This window comes from Mytilus californianus, unplaced genomic scaffold (genome assembly GCF_021869535.1).
Source record: "Mytilus californianus isolate M0D057914Y unplaced genomic scaffold, xbMytCali1.0.p SCAF_10, whole genome shotgun sequence".
NCBI lineage: Eukaryota > Metazoa > Mollusca > Bivalvia > Mytilida > Mytilidae > Mytilus > Mytilus californianus.
The window spans coordinates 445,359-469,615 of record NW_026262582.1 but is presented as its reverse complement, the minus strand read 5'-3'; the positions used below and the strand labels follow the sequence as shown (position 1 = coordinate 469,615).

At 31.4% G+C, this 24,257-nt stretch overlaps 1 pseudogene; it reads right to left on the bottom strand.

The window, feature by feature from the left end:
- Window positions 1-212: 212 nt before the first annotated feature.
- On the bottom strand, window positions 213-21,663 carry LOC127718634 (sodium- and chloride-dependent neutral and basic amino acid transporter B(0+)-like; annotated as a pseudogene).
- Between the last annotated feature and the right edge of the window lie 2,594 nt (window positions 21,664-24,257).

The window sequence follows — 24,257 nt, the reverse complement described above, 5'->3', positions numbered from 1 at the left end:
GTCATTTTTATGCAGGTATTGTTTTATGATAATGATGTAAAACTATCTATGCCACATGGAAATTTCAAACCTTTAAGCATCTTATGTCCGACATTCTACCAAATCAGATGCAGGCGATACTTAAAGGACAATAATTACGTCTAGTTTGTATACAATTGAATAGAGATAATGGGTGTATATATCTATGAAACAGCAAACTCAAACAAAAAATGTACAAATGTTTGTATCTATTTATTTTTAATGAGATAACTGTACAAACAATCGATTCATGGATTTCAACAATATCAATAACAATAAAATATCACCAACAAATCACATGTCGATGATAATAAAAATACGGAAACTATCTTAAAAATATTTCTGTTTAAAAAATACAACAATTTCTGTCTCAAGTAAAAAATAAAATACTTTATCAATTAAATTCTGCTTTGTTACATCTTTTTTAAGTTACTTGTTTAGTGTAATTACTATGGACAGTTATCAGTAAAAGAATGATTTTGTAACATGTAAAGTCATACCAAACAAAGTTAAATATATAGACTAATAGGAATTGTAGTTTCAATCTACTTTTAATAGTTAATGTAATATTTGGAAACACGGATACAAGAAAATTACCACACGAATCCGTTGCCCAATCTATATAATAAAACTAGACAGATTCAGACCTAATATGTATTAATCACCAAAACATAGATCTTTCCTCGTTATGAAATGATATACATGATATGTACAAATGTAGATATATATAATTTGTAAAAAAATCTTGTTTGATATGTAAAAAATCACTTATAAAAAATGAAGGAGTTTTAAGTTAAAAAATAATGTCATATAGAATCAAAGAAATGTAATTTTTCAAACTGAATCCATAAATTCACTTTAAAAACATTTTATAAATCTTGCATTTATATAGTAAAAAGATGTAAAACTATGTGCATTTCAAAATTCAGCACTAAAATTATGTTGGAATTGATTAAAATATTGAAAAAAGTCAGGGAGAAAACCTATTTACAATATATTTGTGATGGTTTTCTGTCATATTCACAAAATTCTTCACTATTGAGTAAAAATTAAAAATAGCTCTGCATTTCTTTGTTATACAAGTACCCTGAAACTATGTGTGATAAATTCATTTTGAAATATACTTCAAAGAGAAACAATCTTTATGATTCTAATATTGCTATAGTTTATAATTGTGAAGCTGGATTGTCATAAGCGTAAGCTGCTTTTCCAATGTCTGTTAACTGTGAGTCAGCATTGTATAATTTTTCCTTGGTATTAGGTCCCCAGCCAGCTGTTGGCGTTGTTACTATTCTAAGTCTCTGTAAATATAAATTATATGTGGTTAAGTTGATGTTTGATGCAATAATATGTGGTTAAGTTGACATTTGGTGCAATAATATGTGGTTAAGTTGACGTTTGGTGCAATATGTGGTTAAGTTGACGTTTGGTGCAATAATATGTGGTTAATTTGACGTTTGGTGCAATATGTGGTTAAGTTGACGTTTGTTTGGTGCAATATGTGGTTAAGTTGACGTTTGTTTGGTGCAATATGTGGTTAAGTTGATGTTTGGTGCAATAATATGTGGTCAAGTTGACATTTGGTGCAATAATATGTGGTCATGTTGATGTTTGGTGCAATAATATGTGGTCCAGTTGACGTTTGGTGCAATAATATGTGGTCAAGTTGATGTTTGGGGTGTAATAATATGTGGTTAGGTTGATGTTTAGTGCAATAATTTGTGGTCAAGTTGACGTTTGGGGTGCAATAATATGTGGTTAAAATGATGTTTGGTGCAATAATATGTGGTCCAGTTGATGTTTGGTGCAATAATATGTGGTCAAGTTGATGTTTGGTGCAATAATATGTGGTTAAGTTGACGTTTGGTGCAATGTTATCTACAGTGGTTATCAAAAATGTAGATTACTGTGAATCAATTATAATTCATGGAGTACTAATTTTCATGAGTTTTGTATGGATAGTTGAACCAAAAATTCTTTGAAAACAATAATGCATTTCACAGTGAGCAACTCTCACAAAGAAGACCTTTTTGGTCTCTGTCTCTGTCCTGTTTCAAAATACAACTTAGTTACCTTGCAAATTCAATTGCAATCTTTAGCACATGTACCCAATGTTTCATTGAATAAAATTCTTAATTTTTAAATCCAACATTGTGCTATTTATAAAGCAACACTGCCAAAAAACAATTAATTAAATAATTGAATATTTCAGTGTATACTCACTTCAGTGACTTTCCCAGGAGTGATGATGAATTCAAAGTACAAAGGTATAAAACATAACACTACGGCAGTCACACACCATCCAATAATCTGGGCGAATTCTGGGAAAAATACTCCATCTTTTACTTTAGGTGGTACATACTCGATTAGGTGGTATGCAAACAGACCCTGTAATGTAAAGTCAACATGATACATAAGCAATGGTTAAAATATTACTTTAATTTAGGTACATAGTCAATCTCATAGTATACAAACAGACCATGTAGCTTTTCCCCAACAACATAAATTGTCAAAAATCTGTAAAATTTATTCAGTATGAGCAGTGAAAACAAGTAATGAATGAAATATAGAATAGTCTTAAAATATTATTTTACACTATATAAGACCTCCTCTTTTCTTTTATTCCTAGATGCATGGTGTTTAATTGAGTAATAGTTAACTATATGTTTTTGTTACTTTTGCTTGAACCTTTCTTTTTTTCCAGAGAAGTAGGATGTTGTTGGTTGTTGTGGTAATTTGTACTGTTCACAGCATGTTGTGGAATTTTGTGCTGATTTTTATCACAATATAGGCCCTTAGACAAATGAGCATTTTGATCTCTGTTGTGCACTACCTATAGCTATGCACAATACAATTAAATAGGAAGTATAAAAATGTTAAGAAAAGTATATTTGAAAAGATTTCAAATACTCATAAAAACATTTTTGAATTGTTTTACATTGTTATTTTCGGGGCTTTTTATAGCTGACTATGCGGTATGGGCTTTGCTCATTGTTGAAGGTCGTACAGTGACTTATAGTTGTTAATTTCTGTGTCATTTTTGTCTCTTGTGAAGAGTTGTCTCATTGGCAATCATACCACATCTTTTTTATATTTCCTGATATACAGATTATTTTAAAAATATCTAAAAGTTTTATACATAGAGTAAAGATGATTAAACCTGAAATTCTGTATATTCATAAATTTTTGCATGCATTTATTATTGCGATTTTTTAAAAGTGGATAAAAATTTGAAATTTATTGTAATTAAGTCTAATCTGCATAAACATATATGCATCAGGTGTCATAATGTATGTAATTATTGCAATCGCACCCAGTCCTCACAATAATTTCTGAACAGTATATTACTTACCCCAATAAGAAGTGGTGAAGCTAACACCCAACAAAACAACCAATATGTTGTTGGTGCTGGGGTTTTACCCAACATAAATTCAATATCTTTTATAAATCTTGTCACTCCTGTGAAAAAAAGTAAAAAGAACAATTTTTTTTGGTATGAATAATAATTAATTTTAAGTATCTGATGAAAAAGTTGGTTGATAAGAATAAAGGGCAGATAACTCAAACTGAAATTTTAAAACAAATAATATATGTTAGGGAAGAATTTTTAAGTTAGAACCGGATAGCTTTGTATACATCAAGTGTGTTGTCGTGTAACAGCATGGCATTCTCTAAATTGTGCCATGGACTGAACATTCCTACTTCGACTAGACAATCATGTCTGAATGGTTTTGCACTGCTCATTTATAGCTTGCTGTTCAGTGTGAGCCAAGACTTTGTGCTGAAGGCTGTACTTTGGCCTATAATGGTTTACAAATTGTGACTTGGATGGAGAGTTGTCTCATTGGCACTCATACCAAATCTTATTTCTTGATCTTCATGTTTAGCTGCTTGATTTATGATAAATCATGAAAATTGTTAAAAAAAAAAATCATCTTAAATTCATTTGGCCATGAATATTTTTGTTGATTTAAAGTTTATGGTTCATTCATATGTTCATAAAGAAACATGATGTTCATCTTCATTTAAAACCCTTTTAACTTCCTTGTTCAAAGAAAATACGACTGACTTACCATAAACCCATAGTACGGATACACATTCACATGTGGCTACACACAATACAGAGAAATCACTCACCATAAACCCATAGTACGGATACACATTCACATGTGGCTACACACAATACAGAGAAATCACTCACCATAAACCCATAGTAAGGATACACATTCACATGTGGCTACACACAATACAGAGAAATCACTCACCATAAACCCATAGTAAGGATACACATTCACATGTGGCTACACACAATACAGAGAAATCACTCACCATAAACCCATAGTACGGATACACTTTCACAAGTGGCTACACACAATACAGAGAAATCACTCACCATAAACCCATAGTACGGATACACTTTCACAAGTGGCTACACACAATACAGAGAAATCACTCACCATAAACCCATAGTACAGATACATATTCACAAGTGGCTACACACAATACAGAGAAATGACTTTCCATAAATCCATAGTATGGATACACTTTCACATGTGGCTACACACAATACAGAGAAATCACTCACCATAAACCCATAGTACGGATACACTTTCACAAGTGGCTACACACAATACAGAGAAATCACTCACCATAAATCCATAGTAAGGATACACATTCACATGTGGCTACACACAATACAGAGAAATCACTCACCATAAACCCATAGTACGGATACACTTTCACAAGTGGCTACACACAATACAGAGAAATCACTCACCATAAACCCATAGTACGGATACACATTCACATGTGGCTACACACAATACAGAGAAATCAGCGCCATAACTGTCCATCAATCCTACTATATAATCTCCTGTCTGTAAAAATAATAAAACATCATTTACAAACAAGACGGAGTTCAACGCATGCAAACCACTTCATCTAATTAGACTACGATAATTTCTTTAGAGATAATCTCAAGTCAATTTGCATCAGTCTCCAATTTTGGAACTAAACAATATCTTAATATCTAAAACTCTGCACAAATACTTCAATATATTTTAACAACTATATAAAAATATTATAAAGACTTTATACTTTGTCAAGTTCTTTGTTATTTTACCTCATACTATGCACTCTTAGCCATTTAAGTATTCTTATTAATCTAAAATAGTGATTGTCATTTTGGTGTTCTCTGTATCTTTTTAAATTTTATCAAGAAACATTATGTACTCCTCTACCCTTTGCCACAGTAAAAAACATCTTGCATTGTCCTTCAAAACCATATCAATTTCGTTACAATTTGTTTAAATCTTCTTTACATTATTTCATTCACAATTGCTTATAAAAGTAGAGTCTGTTTTGTATAGTATAAATAAAAAAGTACCAGAGTTATTTCCCTTATATTGTAACTATTTTTTTTAGAATTTTCAATGATACATTTAATATCAATTTAGATAAAATAGACATTTTGTGAAAGAGCAGAAAATAAAATAATTACTGTTCAAGAAGAATAAAATACATATAAGACTTTAAAGCTACTGGTGTAACATGTCAAGGCCAAGAAGAAACCCACCATGTGCACCAAAACATACATATGAGCACGACTATAACACTCACTTGCATAACACACCTCAAAGCCAAGAAACACACAATTCAACAATACACATATGACTTTTATACTTACTGGTGTTATACATGGTAAAGCCATAAAGAAACATATCACTCCCAATCCAATACACATGTGACTCTTATATTTTCTAAGTTTTGGGAACTCATCCTGTATACATGTCAAAACTGTCTCCAATAAAGCAAACTGCAAAATAAAAATAGGCATTACATATCACAAAACTCAAAGAATTACAGCCGATTTCAATGAGTGTGTAAGCAAAGGTAATAGTATTGGTTAGCTTGCTTGCTAGCTGAACCGTGAAGACTAGGTTAGGTAAACTATCCTCCTTTTAAGAGTAGACTAGTCCGATAGATTATCTGTCTGTAGGACTAAGCTACTTTGAAAGGAGGGTAGTATACCTTACCTTATAATGACTTCATGGTTCAGCTAGCAAGCAAGCTAACCAAAGATATTACCTTTGCCTACACACTCAATGGAATCGGCTGTAACAGTTGATTCTGTTTCATACTAATCTATGACTATCTTACAAACTGGACTTGTTGGTATTTCATAGGGAACCAATGCTTTATAAAATAAAACTTGCCTATAGGTTTGCATAGAAATAGTCCACAACAATATAATTATTCCTCAATCCATAAAAAATAAAAGAATCCACAGTATTATTATCATTGCACAAATTAAAAAAAAAATGTTGGGAATAATATTCAAGTTTTGTTAAGAGTATAAGACGAAATTATCATACTAATGTAATAGATGGGTTATTTCCAGTCAAAACTTAGAAAAAAGTCCTGGTCTTTTACAAAATTTATTAGAAAAGAACTCCTGTAGTTTATATTACCATTAAACACGATTTATAGGTGCAAAGGGGAGATAATCCTTTTCCTTTAAATAAAATGTACAACTATCTGTCTTACCTCACTGTCAAGTCCAAGTGTAAACAACATGAAGAAAAACAAAACAGACCATAATTGAGGTAGAGGTAGGTTAGACAATGCCTCAGGGTAGGCTACAAAGGCTAATCCATAACCTGTAACAGAAAAAAATATAATTAATGAATTGTATTTTCTACTAGAGATTTTTTTGTTTGTTTTAACAGATTCTGAACAGAGGATCATTTCTGAATTGTTGTGATAGTCTCAGTGGTATCAAATTCAATATCAAATATCATCTTTGATTAAAATCTTAAAGGAAAATATGAATTAAGAAATAATTCATGGCAGCTGTAGATTTGTGGCTGCCATGAATTATTTGGATTCTAATGGGACAAATTCAGTAATTTTGTTAACTGTGATAGCCCTTTACGCAAGATACTGTTTTGGCTGTTCCATTTTACCCCCATATGATAATATTATATAATTTAATAAAACAAAAAAATTTAAATCGTATTTTTCACCTACATATGTTCTTCTAATGTAATTTTATTGCATTCTGAGATGTATAGAAGCTTTAAAACACTGAGTGTTTACATTTGATTTTTTGATTACGAAAACATACATATGATGTCACCTTGTTTCATTGCCATGCAAAGACGATAATATTTCATGAAATTTTCCTTTGATGAAATTTCAGCACGAAAAAATAAATTGAAATGGACTGATATGTTTATTTTGCTTTAGAATAGATATAACTAAATGGTATCTGAATCTTGGACTATAATCTGTGGGTTTTAATGTCAAAATTTGAGAATACCTGGTAGTATAATTAAGTTGGGCGTAACACGGAACAGCTAGTTTTATGTAGTTATGTGCTTGCGCTAAAAGTAGATATACTATGATTATACTGGTTGACGATAACAGGTTGTCATATTAGAATTTAAATTTAAAAATAGCTTTACAAATAAAGACCTAAGGCATGCTACAAGAAAATTACAAAGTAATTTATGGTAAACTATTTCTTCATCTAAATCTATTCCATAATCTCTACAATGTATTGAAAAGTAACGTTTGATCAAAAATGGAAAACATCCTTGCTTACCTCCCCTGGCAACTTCTGAGACTTGAAGTCCTGTTTTCTTAGCTAATCCTTCAAATGTTGAAAAGATGACAAAACCTGCTATTATACTGGTAACCAGATCCATTACAGCGATTAACAAGGCATCACTATAAATATAAACCAGTGTTTAAATAATAAAACATGACTATTAAAACATACTATAAAGGCCCTACAGATGAAGCTAGAAATAAAAGAATTTGTCACACAAATGCCATGCTCAAGCTTTGCAATTTTCGAGTTAAAAGGGATCTATTTCTAGAACGGTAAATGAATCACTACCCAAATTCAAACTGTCTGTAAGCATTGCGTATGAATTCATTAGTTTGTAGCACTGTGTATGAGTTTCATTAAAATTGGATGAGGCAAGCTTTAGAGTTAAGAGTACAGAAACAAAATTGGACAGACAGAAGGTAATAGTTAACAATAATAAAAATAATTACCAAAAAATAACTGACCATGTTAATTACATTACATCCCATCATATTTGATCATATAAATATAAATAAAGACTTAAATTTTCTGTCAAGGAAAATTAATCTTACCCATATACATTGTTGCTGAATTTGTTGTAACTTCCAAACATTATAATTCCACCAAACGATACACTGAGAGAGAAAAACATCTGTCCTGCTGCAGCAACTCATACCTATAATAAATAAATTATATATATGTTAGACTCAGATTGACATCCGGTCTCTAATGGACATCCTTTCCTCAAATCGACGTCCAATTCGGACGTCACATTCTCAAGTCGACGTCCAATGTGCCGTCATGTATTACCAAAACGATGTCCGATTTATTGTAGTCTTCTCTTATCGATGTTCAATATCAATGAATAATAAAAAAAGAAATTGCTGCACTTACACTTATACATGTACATGCATATTAATAAATGGCATATGCGTATACTTAAATAAGAACCCAACGACAAAGAAAACAAAACGACATATATATAGTCTTCAACAATGGACAAAATAAAGAAGTAAATGCCAACTGTTAGAGTATTATAATTTGGACTCTGTAAGAATTTTTTCAACAAATTCATTTGTTTTACACCTGGAGTGAAAAATATACAAAATAAATTGGCATTATGTTTTTATGTTGTGCTGTACATGTTACACCACTGTTTCAGGTTAGGGGAGGCTTAAGCGCTCACAAACATGTTAAACCCTGCCAAATATTTTATGTGCCTGTAGTCTAGTGGTTGTCGTTGGTTTATGTCTTGCATATTTGTTGTTCAGAATTTTTTTTGTTATAGGTTAGTTTTTAGTTCTATAATAATTGTTTTATATGTTTCATGTCTTGACCTTTAATTGCTGACTTTATCAATCCATGATTCATTGTTGAAGGACGTACGGTATAGATATAAGAAGATGTGGTATGAGTGCCAAAAAGACAACTCTCCATCCAAGTCCCAGTTTATAAAAGAAAAACATGATAGGTCAAAATACAGTCTTAAACACGGAGCCTTGGCTCACACCGAACAGCAAGCTATAAAGGTAAAGGGCTATATAATTGCTTACAATCACTTCATTTGAACTCTGGTGTATAGTTGTCCGATTAGCAATCTCACCACATCTCATTGTTTTTAATAAGCTCTTAAATTACATAAAAATTGATATCACAACCTGTAAACATTGGTAATACATTTAAAAAAAAAGATTTTTAAATATATTTTATTTGTCACATAACCTATGTTTTGGTTGTAAAAATATTGACCTAGAACTGTCTTTACTACTTTTTTTATATTTATTCTTCTCGGACAATCCACGTTTCAGTTCTGTTATAAACTTTGCTTGTCCCCATTTCTGTAGTTTTGTTCATTTGTTTTAAATATATTTCCGTATAATACGGCATGTTGGCCAAAAATGTCTCGGCGTTTGCATCTTTCCATAGGTCCATTAAAACGGACAGCGATTAGAGAAGCTTAAATTTGGACGTCGATTAGAGGAGCCAAACATTGGACCTCGGTTAGAGGGGGATATAATTTGCCGCCGATTTGGAATCTTATTTTATTGTGACGTCAGCTTTGGACGTCGATTCGAGGAACGGACGTTGATCTGAGTCTTACATATATATGTTGTAATACATAATTTAAAAGATAAAATAAATATGTCCTTCAAATTAAAGTAAAACTTTTTCCTTTATAATTTTTTCAGGGCTATTAAAGCAATGGAAGGCCCTAAAACATATTGTGGTACTAGACAGACATGGGTAAAGGAACTTTTAACAATATATCTCATAGTAAATAGTCTGAAGTCAGGAATATCAACCTCCTTAGGTTCCCCTCATAAGGTATCATTTAAACTCACAAGCTGAAATACAAATTGCCCCCAGCATAGAAGTGAATTTTAATTTAAAAATATTTACAAATTAATCTTAAGGTGGTACCAAACACCTTGATTAAAAAATTTCATTGGATATATAGCAGTTAGACAAACACTAATTCTGATCATTGAGAAGCTAATATTTCCTTAACATAATACAACATTATTAAAACACTCAGCTGATTTTTACAGAGTTATCTCCCTGTAGTGTTAGGTACCAACTTGAAAGAGTTACAAATCAAATATAGGACTTCTCAAATTTTAGGTACCCATGGTATAAAAAAAACACTATAATTAATAGACAAACACAGGGAATTGAATTTAAAACAAAATTCAGTACAATTGTCTATGATGATAATGACCACTATTTCTGTATATCTTATAATCATGACTCATATATATACCTTTAGATCTGCTAGTTTGGACCATTCAAGTATCAAAAAATATTTTACTGCATCAATAGCACCATCTAGTGTAGCTCCTCGGATCAACAAAATCAACAATTAAGATAACATATGGGAATGTGGCTGTGAAATATACAACCTGAAAAGATAAAAAGTAAAAGTTCCAGTCCAGCAAAAAATAAAAAAAGATTTATGGGTTGAAAACCTACAAATAAATTCATATATTAAAATGCTAAGTTATATCAAAAGCCACCTAAGTTCATCGAAAACAATCCCCCTTTACGGAATGCATCCAAATTGAATATTTGTAAAATGGACTTAATGGCATCCTGCACAAACTTTGAAAATGTGTCAATAGCTTCTAACAGAACTTTTATCTCCAAATGTTACAATTTCAAAGGCTATATTGACAGTATCAATGGTAATAACAGAACAATTACTCAATCTGTCTTAGTAAAGTAAAACGTAGTTTGTCTGGCAAAAATAAACAAATCTTGTTAGCTTAGGAATGAGCAAATCACTGCCGATTAAAAATCTATTCATTTCAAAACATATGATGTATAAATTTGCAAGGCAAACTATGGTTAATCAAACAAATATAAATAAGATCACACACACTTCCATTTCAAAGGTGCTCTATCAAATTGTATTGTCTTAAACACACAAAATATAAATGAATGTGCTCTATATTATAAGATATTGACTTGCATACATATATATCATAAAACTTACTTTTCCAGATGACTTAATTCCCCTTACTAAACAGAGAACAACAACAATCCACGACAACAGCAGACAGAGTGCTAACTTCCATTGTGGATTTCCTGTGTCTGGGTAGAAATCATCAGCCTTGTTTATTACAGTTTTACTGAAAAAGAAATTGTTCTTAGAATAGGGGTGGTATTAATCTTACAGATAACATCCATTTCATATTTAAACTATTTGGATTGTTGTAGTTGTACAAAAGACAACTGTTACTGAAGATTCCTTTTTATTTGTTTGATATTAGTTTTCTGGGTTTTGTTGAAATAGGTGAACCAGGAAATTAAATGCTTAACGATTACATGTACAAATGTTCTATTGCCTTGAACACAGACATTGGTAAAATCATGAAATAAAATACCCACGTAAATAGGCTACTTGCCAATTGACCCTGTAATAAAAGATCCCTTTTTTAGTTGTCTCCCTTATGAGGGACATTAATTTTTATTTACAATGGAGAGCCAGCAGAAAGAGCAAATTTACCTGTGCGTAATGTGAGTAATCTTTAAGGTTTTTAAATCTTATGATTACATTAATTTGTTGTTCAGCTAAATACTTTTGACATCAGAAATATTTTTTAATGAAAAATTAGTTAAACCGACGATACATCACTTTCAATTCATCATGCTTTGCATTGGTAAATGCCAATTTTGTCCGGTATGGAACCAGTCGACGATTGACAAAGGGAAGTAATTTGTTTAAAAAGTGTGTAATAACAGAATCAAATTGGTAATTGGCAAATGGACTATTGGTACCCACGAAAATTAAAGAATCCACAGTATATAATTATATCTTTCTTTACAAAAATAAAGTTTCAGGCCGAAAGACGTGTCAATTTTTTAACCTGATTTCATTTTTAAAAAGCAGATTTTATATATACTACTGTAAAATTTATAAACTTAACAAACATCCTTCCATAAAATTTATGACCTTGAATACTATGACCTACTCAAAATACAGCTGTGCTACAGGTACTGGGACATCTCCTTGGTATGTGACATTAGTACCGTTAAATCCCTGGTCAGACAATATAGAATCTGTACCGTTCAAAAAACATCTACACGCTTTGTTATCAGTCAATAATTGTGTAATGTTCATAGAGCAATAGTCTAATCTCTGTGTCGACTGCTCCACACATCCTAATGGTAACCATTCCTACAATACAAACATTGGAAGGTTAACTACATCTAGGTCTTGTTACAAGAATGGCTATATATTAAAAGACAATTGTGATAATAATTAAACATCCAGTGGCAAATATTACATGAATAACTTTTATTTAGAAGAAGACACCAATGTATATGAATTGATATCTATAAACCCGGTTTTAGTTCTCATTTAATTGTTTTATAAAATGTTTCATGGTGATTTCATAGTCGACTATAAAGTATTTTTTTCTCATTTTTTCAAACTGTCGTGTGACCTTTAATTGCTTATTTATATGGTGGATAGTTGTCTCATTGGCAATCATACTTCATCTACTTATTTTTATATGAGTACTTGGCTGAAACTCTTTGAGCCAAGTGGTTTAACAATCCCTGTCAAAATTTATGGTGGACTTATCATGGCAGTTTAGAACATATATGGTTCTGGCAATGGGATCTGAACAGTTTTTTTTAAATATATCTTAGAAAAAATAACTAAATAAGGTTTTGACATTTTAGCGCAAAACATGCCTGCTATATACAGTTACACAATATTGCAAATTCACATGTTGTAATATTTTTCATACCATCAATAATCAAAATTAATTGATTAGTATGTCCATAGTGAGCAGTGTTTTGTATAAATGCTCAAAATGACAGCTTTAGGTCAGCTTCAGGCATTCATTTTAGTCAAATGTTCAGAAAAAGGCCATTATGTTTTATGAGACTCGAGTGCATATACTTGAAACTAACTGAATTTTAGTCAAGTTTAGTTACTTCTTGAAAATTCCCATAATGAGAAAAAAGCTTTTATGTCTCATTGGCAATCATACCACAATTCATTCCTATCTGTGGATTCATTTATTTTCTTGGGTATCAATTAGGGTGGATTGAGAAAAACTTGCATTTTTGTTGATATTTGATTTCGTGATTTTGCTAACCTCTGCTTACAAAGCCTACAGAAAATGTGTAATTCGTTGTACATTTATATTCGTGGTTCACCTGTACCCACAAAACCCACGAAAATTTGTATCCAACAAATAATAATGAATCCACAGTATATGGAAAATTGAGCAAAATTTTGAATAATAACTGTTTCCTCATTTTTATAATGTCCATCTTGAAATTGTTCCAAATCCCTAGTCTAGACCATACTTACATCTTCACAAACAGTCCAAGGTAGAGTTTTCTGCATAGAGGAGAAGAAGTAGATCAGTGTATAGACCATGATCACATTATAGAAGATTGCAACTACTAAGGATATTAGAGCCATAGATATACCAATACCTGCAAAGTTAATACATCTGTATAAGATTTATATTCAGTGTATACATGTAGGCCATGATCATGTTATAGTAGATTGCAACTACTAAGGATATTAGAGCCATAGATATAGCAATACCTGCAAAGTTAATACATTTGTGTTATTTATATTTAATACGAAATAAATTATTTTATAACATGAAGAAATTGAAAATATTTTGTATTATGTAATAAATCTTTGTACAAAATTCATCATTTACAATACATTAAACCTGCATAAAATTATTTTGTATAAAATTCGACACCTATAGTTTTCTCACATTTACAAATGAAAATTGTAAATGTATTTCAGATATACTTCAATATTACATGTACCAGCAAACTTTTCTCATCAGATGTGGAAAAACAATATAATACCATTAGGCAAAATAAGATCAAAATTAAAAAAAATAATTCTAGGTTGCCAAATTCCACAATGAAATGTTTTTTGTAGGTGGATTAAAACCCTATTTTTATTTCTTTCAAACATCACATATCTTAAAAATGTCTCTCCATCATCATCTCAAACTTCAAAGATTGAAACACTAATTATAAATTAAACAAATAATAAACCAATGATTTTTTTCTTCAAACCATGAAATATCAATTAACAAATACTACTACAAAAACACTATTACCTTTAGCACTTGGGTTCATTTTCCAAACCCCTGTTGGTCCTAAACCAGAGAATTGACCCATTTCTAACTCCATGAAGTACATGGGCTTTCCTATCAGGAACTGTAGGACTAAATAAGCAATCAGGAAGGCAGCTGAAATTAAGAAAAAAAATGTGAGTAAAATTCTCAAATATTAAGATATATGATTGTTTGTTGGTTTATTGGACTGAAAATTTGTATGCAAGTAACCCATCTTGCTGCCACAGTTGTGGACCCTGCTGCCACAGTTGTGGACCCTGCTGCCACAGTTGTGGACCCTGCTGCCACAGTTGTGGATCCTGCTGCCACAGTTGTGGACCCTGCTGCCACAGTTGTGGACCCTTGCTGCCACAGTTGTGGACCCTGCTGCCACAGTTGTGGACCCTTGCTGCCACAGTTGTGGACCCTGCTGCCACAGTTGTAGACCCTTGCTGCCACAGTTGTGGACCCTTTGTACACAGATCAAATATTGAAAAGATTGTCATCTGCAACAGTTAAAGCAGTTGGAAGATTTTTTCATTGACTGATTGAGTTCTTCCACCAAAATCTTTTTACTTATAAAACAATAAAACAATTTACAATATAGTTTTATCTATGATATGAAATCCAAAACTAGAACTTGTCTCTATTTATATTTGTGTCACATTCTCATTAGAAATATTTAGGTGTGATGCGACCTGTGATGATGGTTAATTAGACATTTAATATGTGAATTGCATACAATACTATGATAAACAGGAGATGCTGATACTTTATAATGATTCCATGCATTATGCATTGTTGCCTATAGAAAAAACTTAAAATACTCAATAAATAAAAATTTTAGAGTATAAATCTCTATTTTTTTAGCATGAATCTGGCAGCTAATGACACTTTAATCATTTAACATGTTTAGTTTCCTTACAGACTAACAGACTTGGGGTAATTGTAATTGTAATCGTTAATCAGCTGTAATTGATTACAATTTTTCAAGTAATCATTGTAATCATTAATCAGCCAAAAATCTGATTACATGTAATTTAATTTAATCAATTACTTTTCAAAATACCCTGTAATCCTGATTACTTTTTGATTACATTCTGATTACAATGAAAAAAATCTTAAACTGTGTTTATGGTCAATAAATGAACCTTTTTGTTATTCTTATTTAATAAATATTTAATACGTTTAAATAGTTTGGTTTAGTATTTTATAAATCATGACATGTTAATTGATTATTATACTTCAGTAAAAAATAAACTGTTACAGTATTGAAAAGTCATCATAAGCCTAAGAACAGACATATAATACAATTATATGTCTCTGGCCTTAGTAAAAGATATTGTACATATATTCGCAATTTAAAGATGTACATAGATATAAGAAGATGTGGTATGAGTGCCAATGAGACAACTCTCCATCCAAGTCAAAATTTATATATATTTGATAATAACTGTTATATTTAAGTATACTTTTCTTTAACCCTGAATTATAATCTTTTGTTAATATTGTGATTTTTGTCAACTTTGAATTGACAGGTAGGAAACCAATTAAGGTTTGTTTTTATTGCAATTACCAATTGAGTTTACCTATAGGACAATATATATGATAAGAGATTAATCAGACATGTGGACATGTTGGAAATTTATCTCATTAGCACAAACTAAATTAAAAGTTGGACTAATATTTTGTTTAAAATAAGCAAATTTTTGTATGTATTTGGACTGGACATGTAAAATTCAATGATTTTAGTACTTGTTTATGTTTACAATTTGATTTAACAATTCTATTAACATTTTACATAGTTTTTATCTGGCAACTTTATTTCATCCATATTTTAACTTCCATAAACAGCACCTTGTAAAGTCTGGAAGAGGTCAGAAGGTAAACAGCAAACTCTTTATAAAGCTATATTCCATTGAAGTCAAAATAATTCAGAGATCAATGATGATAAAGTGTAATGGGTCATAACCAGTGACACAATGTTCATGTATGTATGTAGTGAACTTTTGTGGTTTATTAAATAGATGAAGTTTGAAGTTATCATTTTATAATATATCAAACAAAATCCTTTCTAAAATGCTCTTGATATATTAAACGGTAATTCATCCACATCATTCAAAATGTTTTTTTTTTAAATTCATTGTAATCAGATGTAATCATGATTACTTTGCCAATGTAATCATTGATTTAATCAGACACTTTCAGAAATGATGTAATCATTAATTTAATTTAATCGTACAAATGACAAAGTAATTGTAATTTAATCAATTACATTGAAAGTAATCGGACCCATCTCTGCAGACTAACAGTAAATCTTTTCTTCTATAAATTTTGGCTTTGTGAAAGGGTTAAAAAGAGTTATGTCAGACAATGTAAATTTGCAATTTACTAATTCAGAACAATAAAAACTTTTAAGTCAGACTTTTGGTTAGAATAACTTGATTCTGTCTATGTATCTATTAGAAGCTAGAAATTTAATGAAAAACCTGCAGTGTGAAGGTGTTAACCATAATTTACATACATGTATCTAGTCTACATGTTCTTACTGTTTTCTTGTCAAATCATTTAATATTATGCTAAATTTCAGACTAAAATTAATCTTTACATTATAACATATGAAATAATTTTAATACATGTTTAAATTCAATCAGTTTTCACATTGGTAACACATGTACTTGAATTTTGAAAGACATGTCATTAAGTTGTCTACATTTCAATTTACAAATCATTTCCAAAGATTTCTTTCAGTGAGTCATAACTATACAATGTACAAATATACACCCAGTTAAGAAGCAGTAAAGATCGATCAGATTTTAAATATTTGGGTAAAACATGATTGTCTTTTAAAAAACAACGCCATAAAAACCAATCAACTTAAATGATTTAGTCAAACAAAACCTGTTATACCAGTTATTGTCAGTACATTTATTCTTTAAAATATTCAACTCCTTAAATTTGTCCTTACATGTATATGAGATACATGCAGTGATAAACTATTATTGCATTCATTAATTTTTCCCATACATTTCAGCTGTTAAAATGATTGTAATTATTAGGTAAGAGTAGATTCTTCAAATTGACCATGACAATTCACCCTGATTGACCTTCAGTCAACTGTGGTAACTTGTTCGTAAAAATGAACATTGGGCTAGTCAGCCTAGTGGCCATGTAATATCTTACTATCTAGATCATTGATTATCAACTAGTATTGTAAAATAAGCGCTCAGATATATTTCACTTAACTATGTTAATTTAAATCACGCATTAATGTATCATTCAATGGTATAGTTCTATTTATCATTTAATTAACGTAAGCTTTAACAGCTATAAACATGAATAACAGTAACACCTCCTCCATTTTCATAGGCCAGGTAAGGGAAACGCCATACATTTCCTAATCCTACAGAACGTCCAATGCATGACAGAATAAACTCCCATTTAGAGCCCCATTGTCGTCTATCTTCAGTATCTTCGTCAACATTTACATCAACATCTCCATTCCGTTCTTTTAAGCCATTATTTACATTGTAGCTATCTTTTGTGTCTATCTGCAATTAAAAATGTAGAAAATAGCTTTAATAAATAAATCAGATTCATCTAGTCTTGAGTTATTACAAGTCATAGAAGATATACATTTTACATTTCTGATTAAAATCCTGATAAGGCCTGAACAAAATATAGTTATATTATCTGCCTCGCTATCCCTTCCCTTAATTTTTATGTTGACCCTAACAGATATTATGAACATTCTATTGTTTGAGCACAATTTACAATGATTAAGTCCCAAAATTCTCCATGAATTGTATATGTTATATAGTGTTAAAAAATAAAACGATTTTACCTGCATTACCTCTTTTTTCTGCCAGGAAATAGGAACCATTAAAATCATGTGTGTATGTTTGTTTATTGGTAGCAATTTTATTTTCTTTCATTGATCATTTACCATGTTTACAGTGGATTCATTTATTTTTCGTGAATTTCAATTTTTTCGTGAATTTAGCTAAAATTGCATTTTTGTGGATATTTGTTTTTATGGTTTTGACAAATAGATATAAGAAGATGTGGTATGAGTGCCAATGAGACAACTCTCCATCCAAGTCAAAATTTATAAAAGTAAACCATTATAGGTCACAGTACGGTCTTCAACACGGAGCCTTGGCTCACACCGAACAGTAAGCTAGAAAGGGCCCCAAAAAATTACTAGTGTAAAACCAAAGTCTGTATAAATGCCAATTTAAAATTTCTTCTTCATTGATCAGTTAATTTCGTGGTTTACCTGCAGTATATACCAACGAAATTGTTGTCCAATGAATAATAATGAATCCAGTTTTTATAAAAAAATCAGTGATTTTCCTAGTATTTAGGGGAAGGGGCCCATATCCTGGCCAGGGCCCATGCAATTGGGAATAAAAGTTCGTGAAATGTTGGATTTGGGGAAAATATATTAGTTCATTTATACCGATGGCTCAAGGGGATATTTTAATTATTGACTGGCAATAAAATGAGACAATTTAAATCATGTTACAATAGTTGGGCCAAGAGAAAATATATGTGTGGTTCCAGTTACATACTTTTAAAAAAATGGGTTGGTAGGGCGGCAATTTTTTTTTTTTTTTTAATTTTAATTTTAGATTTCCAAATTTCAGAAAAAAATTGTGTGTTTACCGAAATTGATTGTAATATCATACACGCCCCTACTGGAAGTTCGCCATTTTTACATGTGTTTGGTTGTAAAATAAACAGTCATGTCATGTTTTAGTTGATTTTGTTGCATTTTGGATGACAGAAATCTATGAATTTAATTATATAAATTCACAATCCTCAAAATTTGATCGTTTTGAAAATTTATTTTTTAGAAATGAAAAAAAAGGTTCTAGGGTCGGGGGGTTTAGACTAGGGTCGGGCGGGTAACTGGAACCACACATATATTTTTATTTGGCCTTATCAAAGGTACCAGGATTATAATTTAATACGCCAGACGCGCGTTTCTTCTACATACATGTAAGACTCATCAGTGACGCTCAGATCAAAATAGTTATAAAGCCAAACAAGTACAAAGTTGAAGAGCATGGAGGACCCAAATTCCAAAAAGTTGTGCCAAATACCATGAATACGGCTTAGGTAATCTATTACTGGGATAAGAAAATGACTCTTTTGTGATGACGAGAATTTTTTTTTTCTTTCTAGAAACAGACCAACTTTATAAACCAATATCATCTGGATAGAAGATGAAATTATTCACACTCTTAATTTTGATACCAACTTCTTTTGGGGGATTTTGGGTCTGCACTCTGCAGTATCAGATCAATGCATGCCAAAATCTAGTCCAAATAATTATGACGTCTGGCAAGGCTATTTTAATTTTTTTCTGGGACGCCTTCCTAGTGACAGGCCTTGCCAGACGTCATAATTATTTGTACTAGCCAAAATCAGCAAATTGCTTCATGCAGACTCTGCCTCCTTCACCATTAATGCATTATGGCATTAAAACATGTAAAATGAATTACCGAAATCCTTTTCTGCTATAGAAGATTCTCATGCATGCACTTGAATACAATCCCCGACTCTCTCGTAAGAATAATACTTATTTGTTTTATATAAAGGTCTCCTTGAGTTAATTGTTAAAGTTGCAAAATTCCTATTTTGAAAAACAATAATATAGTGCACTAAACTATTATTACCGGAAGTTAATTTTCTAAAAATGAAACTGAAACGAGCAATGTGTAAAAATTTCCGGAAATGTAAAAATCTAACCTTTGTTGATCTTTGTTATCCTTTATGACTTACTTCGTTATTAGAAATATAAACATATATATCGCTCATGTAAAATCATATATAAACTAGTATCTCAATTGTTTGTAAAACAATTGAAAGGTCTTTCCTGTAAAAGTGATGATTTTGTAATGTACTCTTTAAGACCTTTCATTTGATATACGACAAGCATACCTTCTGAAAATTTTCACTTTTTACACTTAATGACCCCATCCGCCTACATTTTTGATATCGGAAGTATGATATATGTAATGTAGACTTGATGATCTTTCATATGATATGCGACAACGCCATGTTCTAGAAAGTTTGATTTTTGCACTTAATAACCCCATCCACCTCATTTTTGGAGGACAGGAATTTGATATTTGAAATGTACACATTATGACCTTTCATTTGATATACAACAACCTTACCTTAGAAGACAATTTATTTTCTGCACTCAATGACCCCACCCAACCCATTTTTTGGGGACGTCAATTTGATATTTGAAATGTACGCTTTATGGACTTTCATTTGATATGCAACAACCTAACCATCTGAGAAGTTTGAATTTTTTGCACTAAATGACCCCACCCTTCCCACTGGGATGAAAAAGGGGTTTGAAATTTTCATTTTTGAGTAGAGCCCATTAAGACCATCAATTTGATATACATAATGACCGAATTTGGCAAAGTGCCAAAAATGATGCAATATCAATTATATAAATAGAACTTATGAAACTTACAAAGTCAATGTAAAAGATGAAAATTTCAAATTGATTTTTTTTTTAGTTTTTCATTGAAAGTTTCTGGTAATTAGTCAAACATATAACCATGTTTAAGTCTTCAATTTCTGAAAATTTCAGGTGGTAAGCTGTTGTTGATTCAGAAATACATGCCTCCGCTCGCAAAATTTCAAACTGCATTATCTCTAAAACGACAATAGATATTTCAAATCTGTTAAATGATAATTGATCTGCAGTTGAAGGACAACACTGTAGACAAAAATTTGGGACAATTCCAAAGTTCATCAAGGTAACAATGAATCATCAAATATATAATTTAATACCAAACTTGAGAACCGGAAGTCGTAGAGACATGGGACTACCACCATTCAACTCAGGACCACTTGACCTTTCAAATGCCACAAGGTCAAGGTCATAGTACACTTTGAAGGTCAAGGTAAAATTTCATCATGACCTGACATTGACCTCAAACTGAAGGTCTTAAAATACTGATCATTTTTGCAGTTCATAGTAGGTTGATATCTGTTACCTTTTAAAAGATATGCACACAAAACTATACTTTAAAGAATTATCTCGTCGTAACTTTTGAACAGACGGTCGGACATTTTTAAGCTTAATGTATAAAATATAGAGCTCGTCGAGAGGAACATTTTATACACATTATGTATGCAGCAAACTCTTATCGTTTTCTTAATATGTAAGCTTGAAATTGCAGCGTAAATTGTTTTTGCACTCAGTGACCTTTGACCTTGGGTGCAAATTAAAGGTCACATGAATTAAAGATTATTGGTGAAGGTCCCAAGTCTCTATGACTTCCGGTTCTCGAAATACAATTTTTAAAAAATTGTGTAAAATTTTACAAGGGTAATAACTTCTTATAAGGATTGATAACATACTAATTGTTTATGTTTATTAACATTGCCAATTGTTACTGTAGATGCTGCCATTTTCAATTCGATTCTATCTCTTATACTTTTTAAGAAAAATGCAAATAAAAGAAATTGCTTCAAGGGGATGCAACTCTCAAAGGGGATAATGAAATCCTACGTGCCCTCATATTGTAATACATCATGATGAGATCTACCTATTGTCCACATAAAGTCATGATATCTTTAAAAACAACGAGGGGGGGGGCCATGTTGAAAAAACCCAATAAAAGGGAGATAACTTCTACAGGGGATGATGAAATCCTACGTGCCCTCATCTGGTAATACTTCATGATGAGGTCTATCGATGGTCCATATTTGGTCTTCATAACTCCAATAGAAACGAGGGGAGGCCATGTCAAAAAAATGCTGGAAGAAAAAAAAAAAACATTAGAAAAACAGTAAGGTCTTTCCCAACGGAGTGGAAAGACCTTAAATATCATATACAACTGTAGCCAGTGATTGAGTTGGGGGAGGGAGATCAGGGGGTTCTATCGAGGTTCTATCAATCTAATTAAATTTAAATCTCTCACTCGCTCATTTTTTTATGCTTGGTCGCTGCGTGCCTTCTATCAATTTTAATTAGATTGATAGAAGGCACGCAGCGACCAAGCATAAAAAAAATGAGCGAGTGAGAGATTTAATTTTAATTAGATTGAAGTCAGGATGACAATTTGGGTAAAAAAGTCAGGATAAACAAGTAAAAAAAGGCAGAACAGAAATTACAACTAAAAAAAAACAGGACAAAATATGTCATCCTAGCTAACCTCCCTACAAAATCAAATGATAGCTACCTAACTATAGTAGTTGACCAATTGCTTATAGTATTGGTAAAGCACTAGCCCAACCATTCAAAATACTCGACATTGGCCAGTAAACCTTGAAAATGATGTCAAGGTTAGATTAACCCTTCCAGACAGATATGTATTAAAAATATTACTTACAGTAAAAAAGTAAAAAAAAAAGCTTTTCACACACTTGAATGTTTATTGTTACACATGAATTGTAAATAAAACTGTATGGAAAGATTTAATGTTAACAATATACTTGAAAGGAAATTTTAAATCTACATGTTTGAAGTGTAAAACAAGAGTGCACAGGCTGACAACTTTTACCTAGTTAACTGACCATGGTTGATTTTATGTTCGAAGTTGAAAGTGAAATGTTTACCTAAAATAATCACATACACTAAACATTAACATTGACCCAATGTAAATGAGGTCAAGGTCAAAAGCAATGTTACAGACGGACATATCCATCCGACAATCATTCCATACAATAAAATTAAAGAATGAATTTTGGAAAAAATAGGCAGAACAGGAGTTTGAGTAAAAAAAAAAGCAGGATGGGCAACTTGTTAAAAAAAGTCACGATGACAATTTGTGTAAAAAAAGTCAGGATAAACAAATGAAAAATGGCAGGACCGAATACAGTAAAAAATAAAAAGGCAGAACAGAGATAACTACTAAAAAAAAAAGCAGGACAAAATTTGTCATCCTAGCTAGCCCCCCTACAAATCAAATGGTAGCTCCCTAACTATATAGTTGACCAACTGTTTATAGTATTGGGAAACCACTAGCCCAACCATTCAAACTTATCTTTGGCCAAGGTACAATGCATGAACATTAGATCGAGGTCATAAAAAACCCGCTTGACATAAATGTACATCTTATAGTCATTCCATATATCAAAAGTAGTTGACCTATTGATAATAGTATTGGGAAATCACTAGCCCAATTTTCAAACTATACTTTGGTTAAAGAACCATGCATGAACATGAGTTCGAAGTCAGAAAATACCTGCTTGACATAAATGTACAGTCATTCCATATATCAAAAGTAGTTGATTTATTGATAATAGTATTTGGAAATCATTACCCCAACCATTCAAAATTAACTTTGGTCAATGAACTATGCATAAACATTAGATAGTGGTCAGAAAATACCTGCTATACATAATGTTCATCTTACAGTCATTCCATATATCAAAAATAGTTGACCTATAGATAATGTAATTTGGAAACCACTAGCCCAACCATTTAAACTTAACTTTGGCCAAAAAACCATGCATGGACATTAGATCGAGGTAAGAAAATACCTGCTAGACATAAATGTACATCTTATAGTCATTCCATATATCAAAAGTAGTTAACCTATTGATAATAGTATCGGGAAATCAATAGCCCAACCATTCAAACTTAACTTTGGCCAAAGAACCATGCATGCACATTAGATCAAGGCCAGAAAATACCTGCTAGACATAAATTTACATCTTATAGTCATTCCATATATCAAAAGTAGTGGACCTATTGATAATAGTATCGGGAAATCACTAGCCCAACCATTCAAACTTAACTTTGGCCAAAGAACCATGAATGAACATTAGATCGAGGTCAGAAAATACCTGCTTGACATAAATGTACATCTTACAGTCATTCCATATAAGTACCAAAAGTAGCCAGCATATTGCTTACAATATCTGCGAAACAGACTTAACCAGGAATACTCCACATTGAGCATTAAACCTTGAAAATGAGGTCAAGGTTAGATTAACCCTCCCAGACAGATATGTAGTAAAAATATTGCTTACAGTAAAAAAAAACTTTTCACACACTT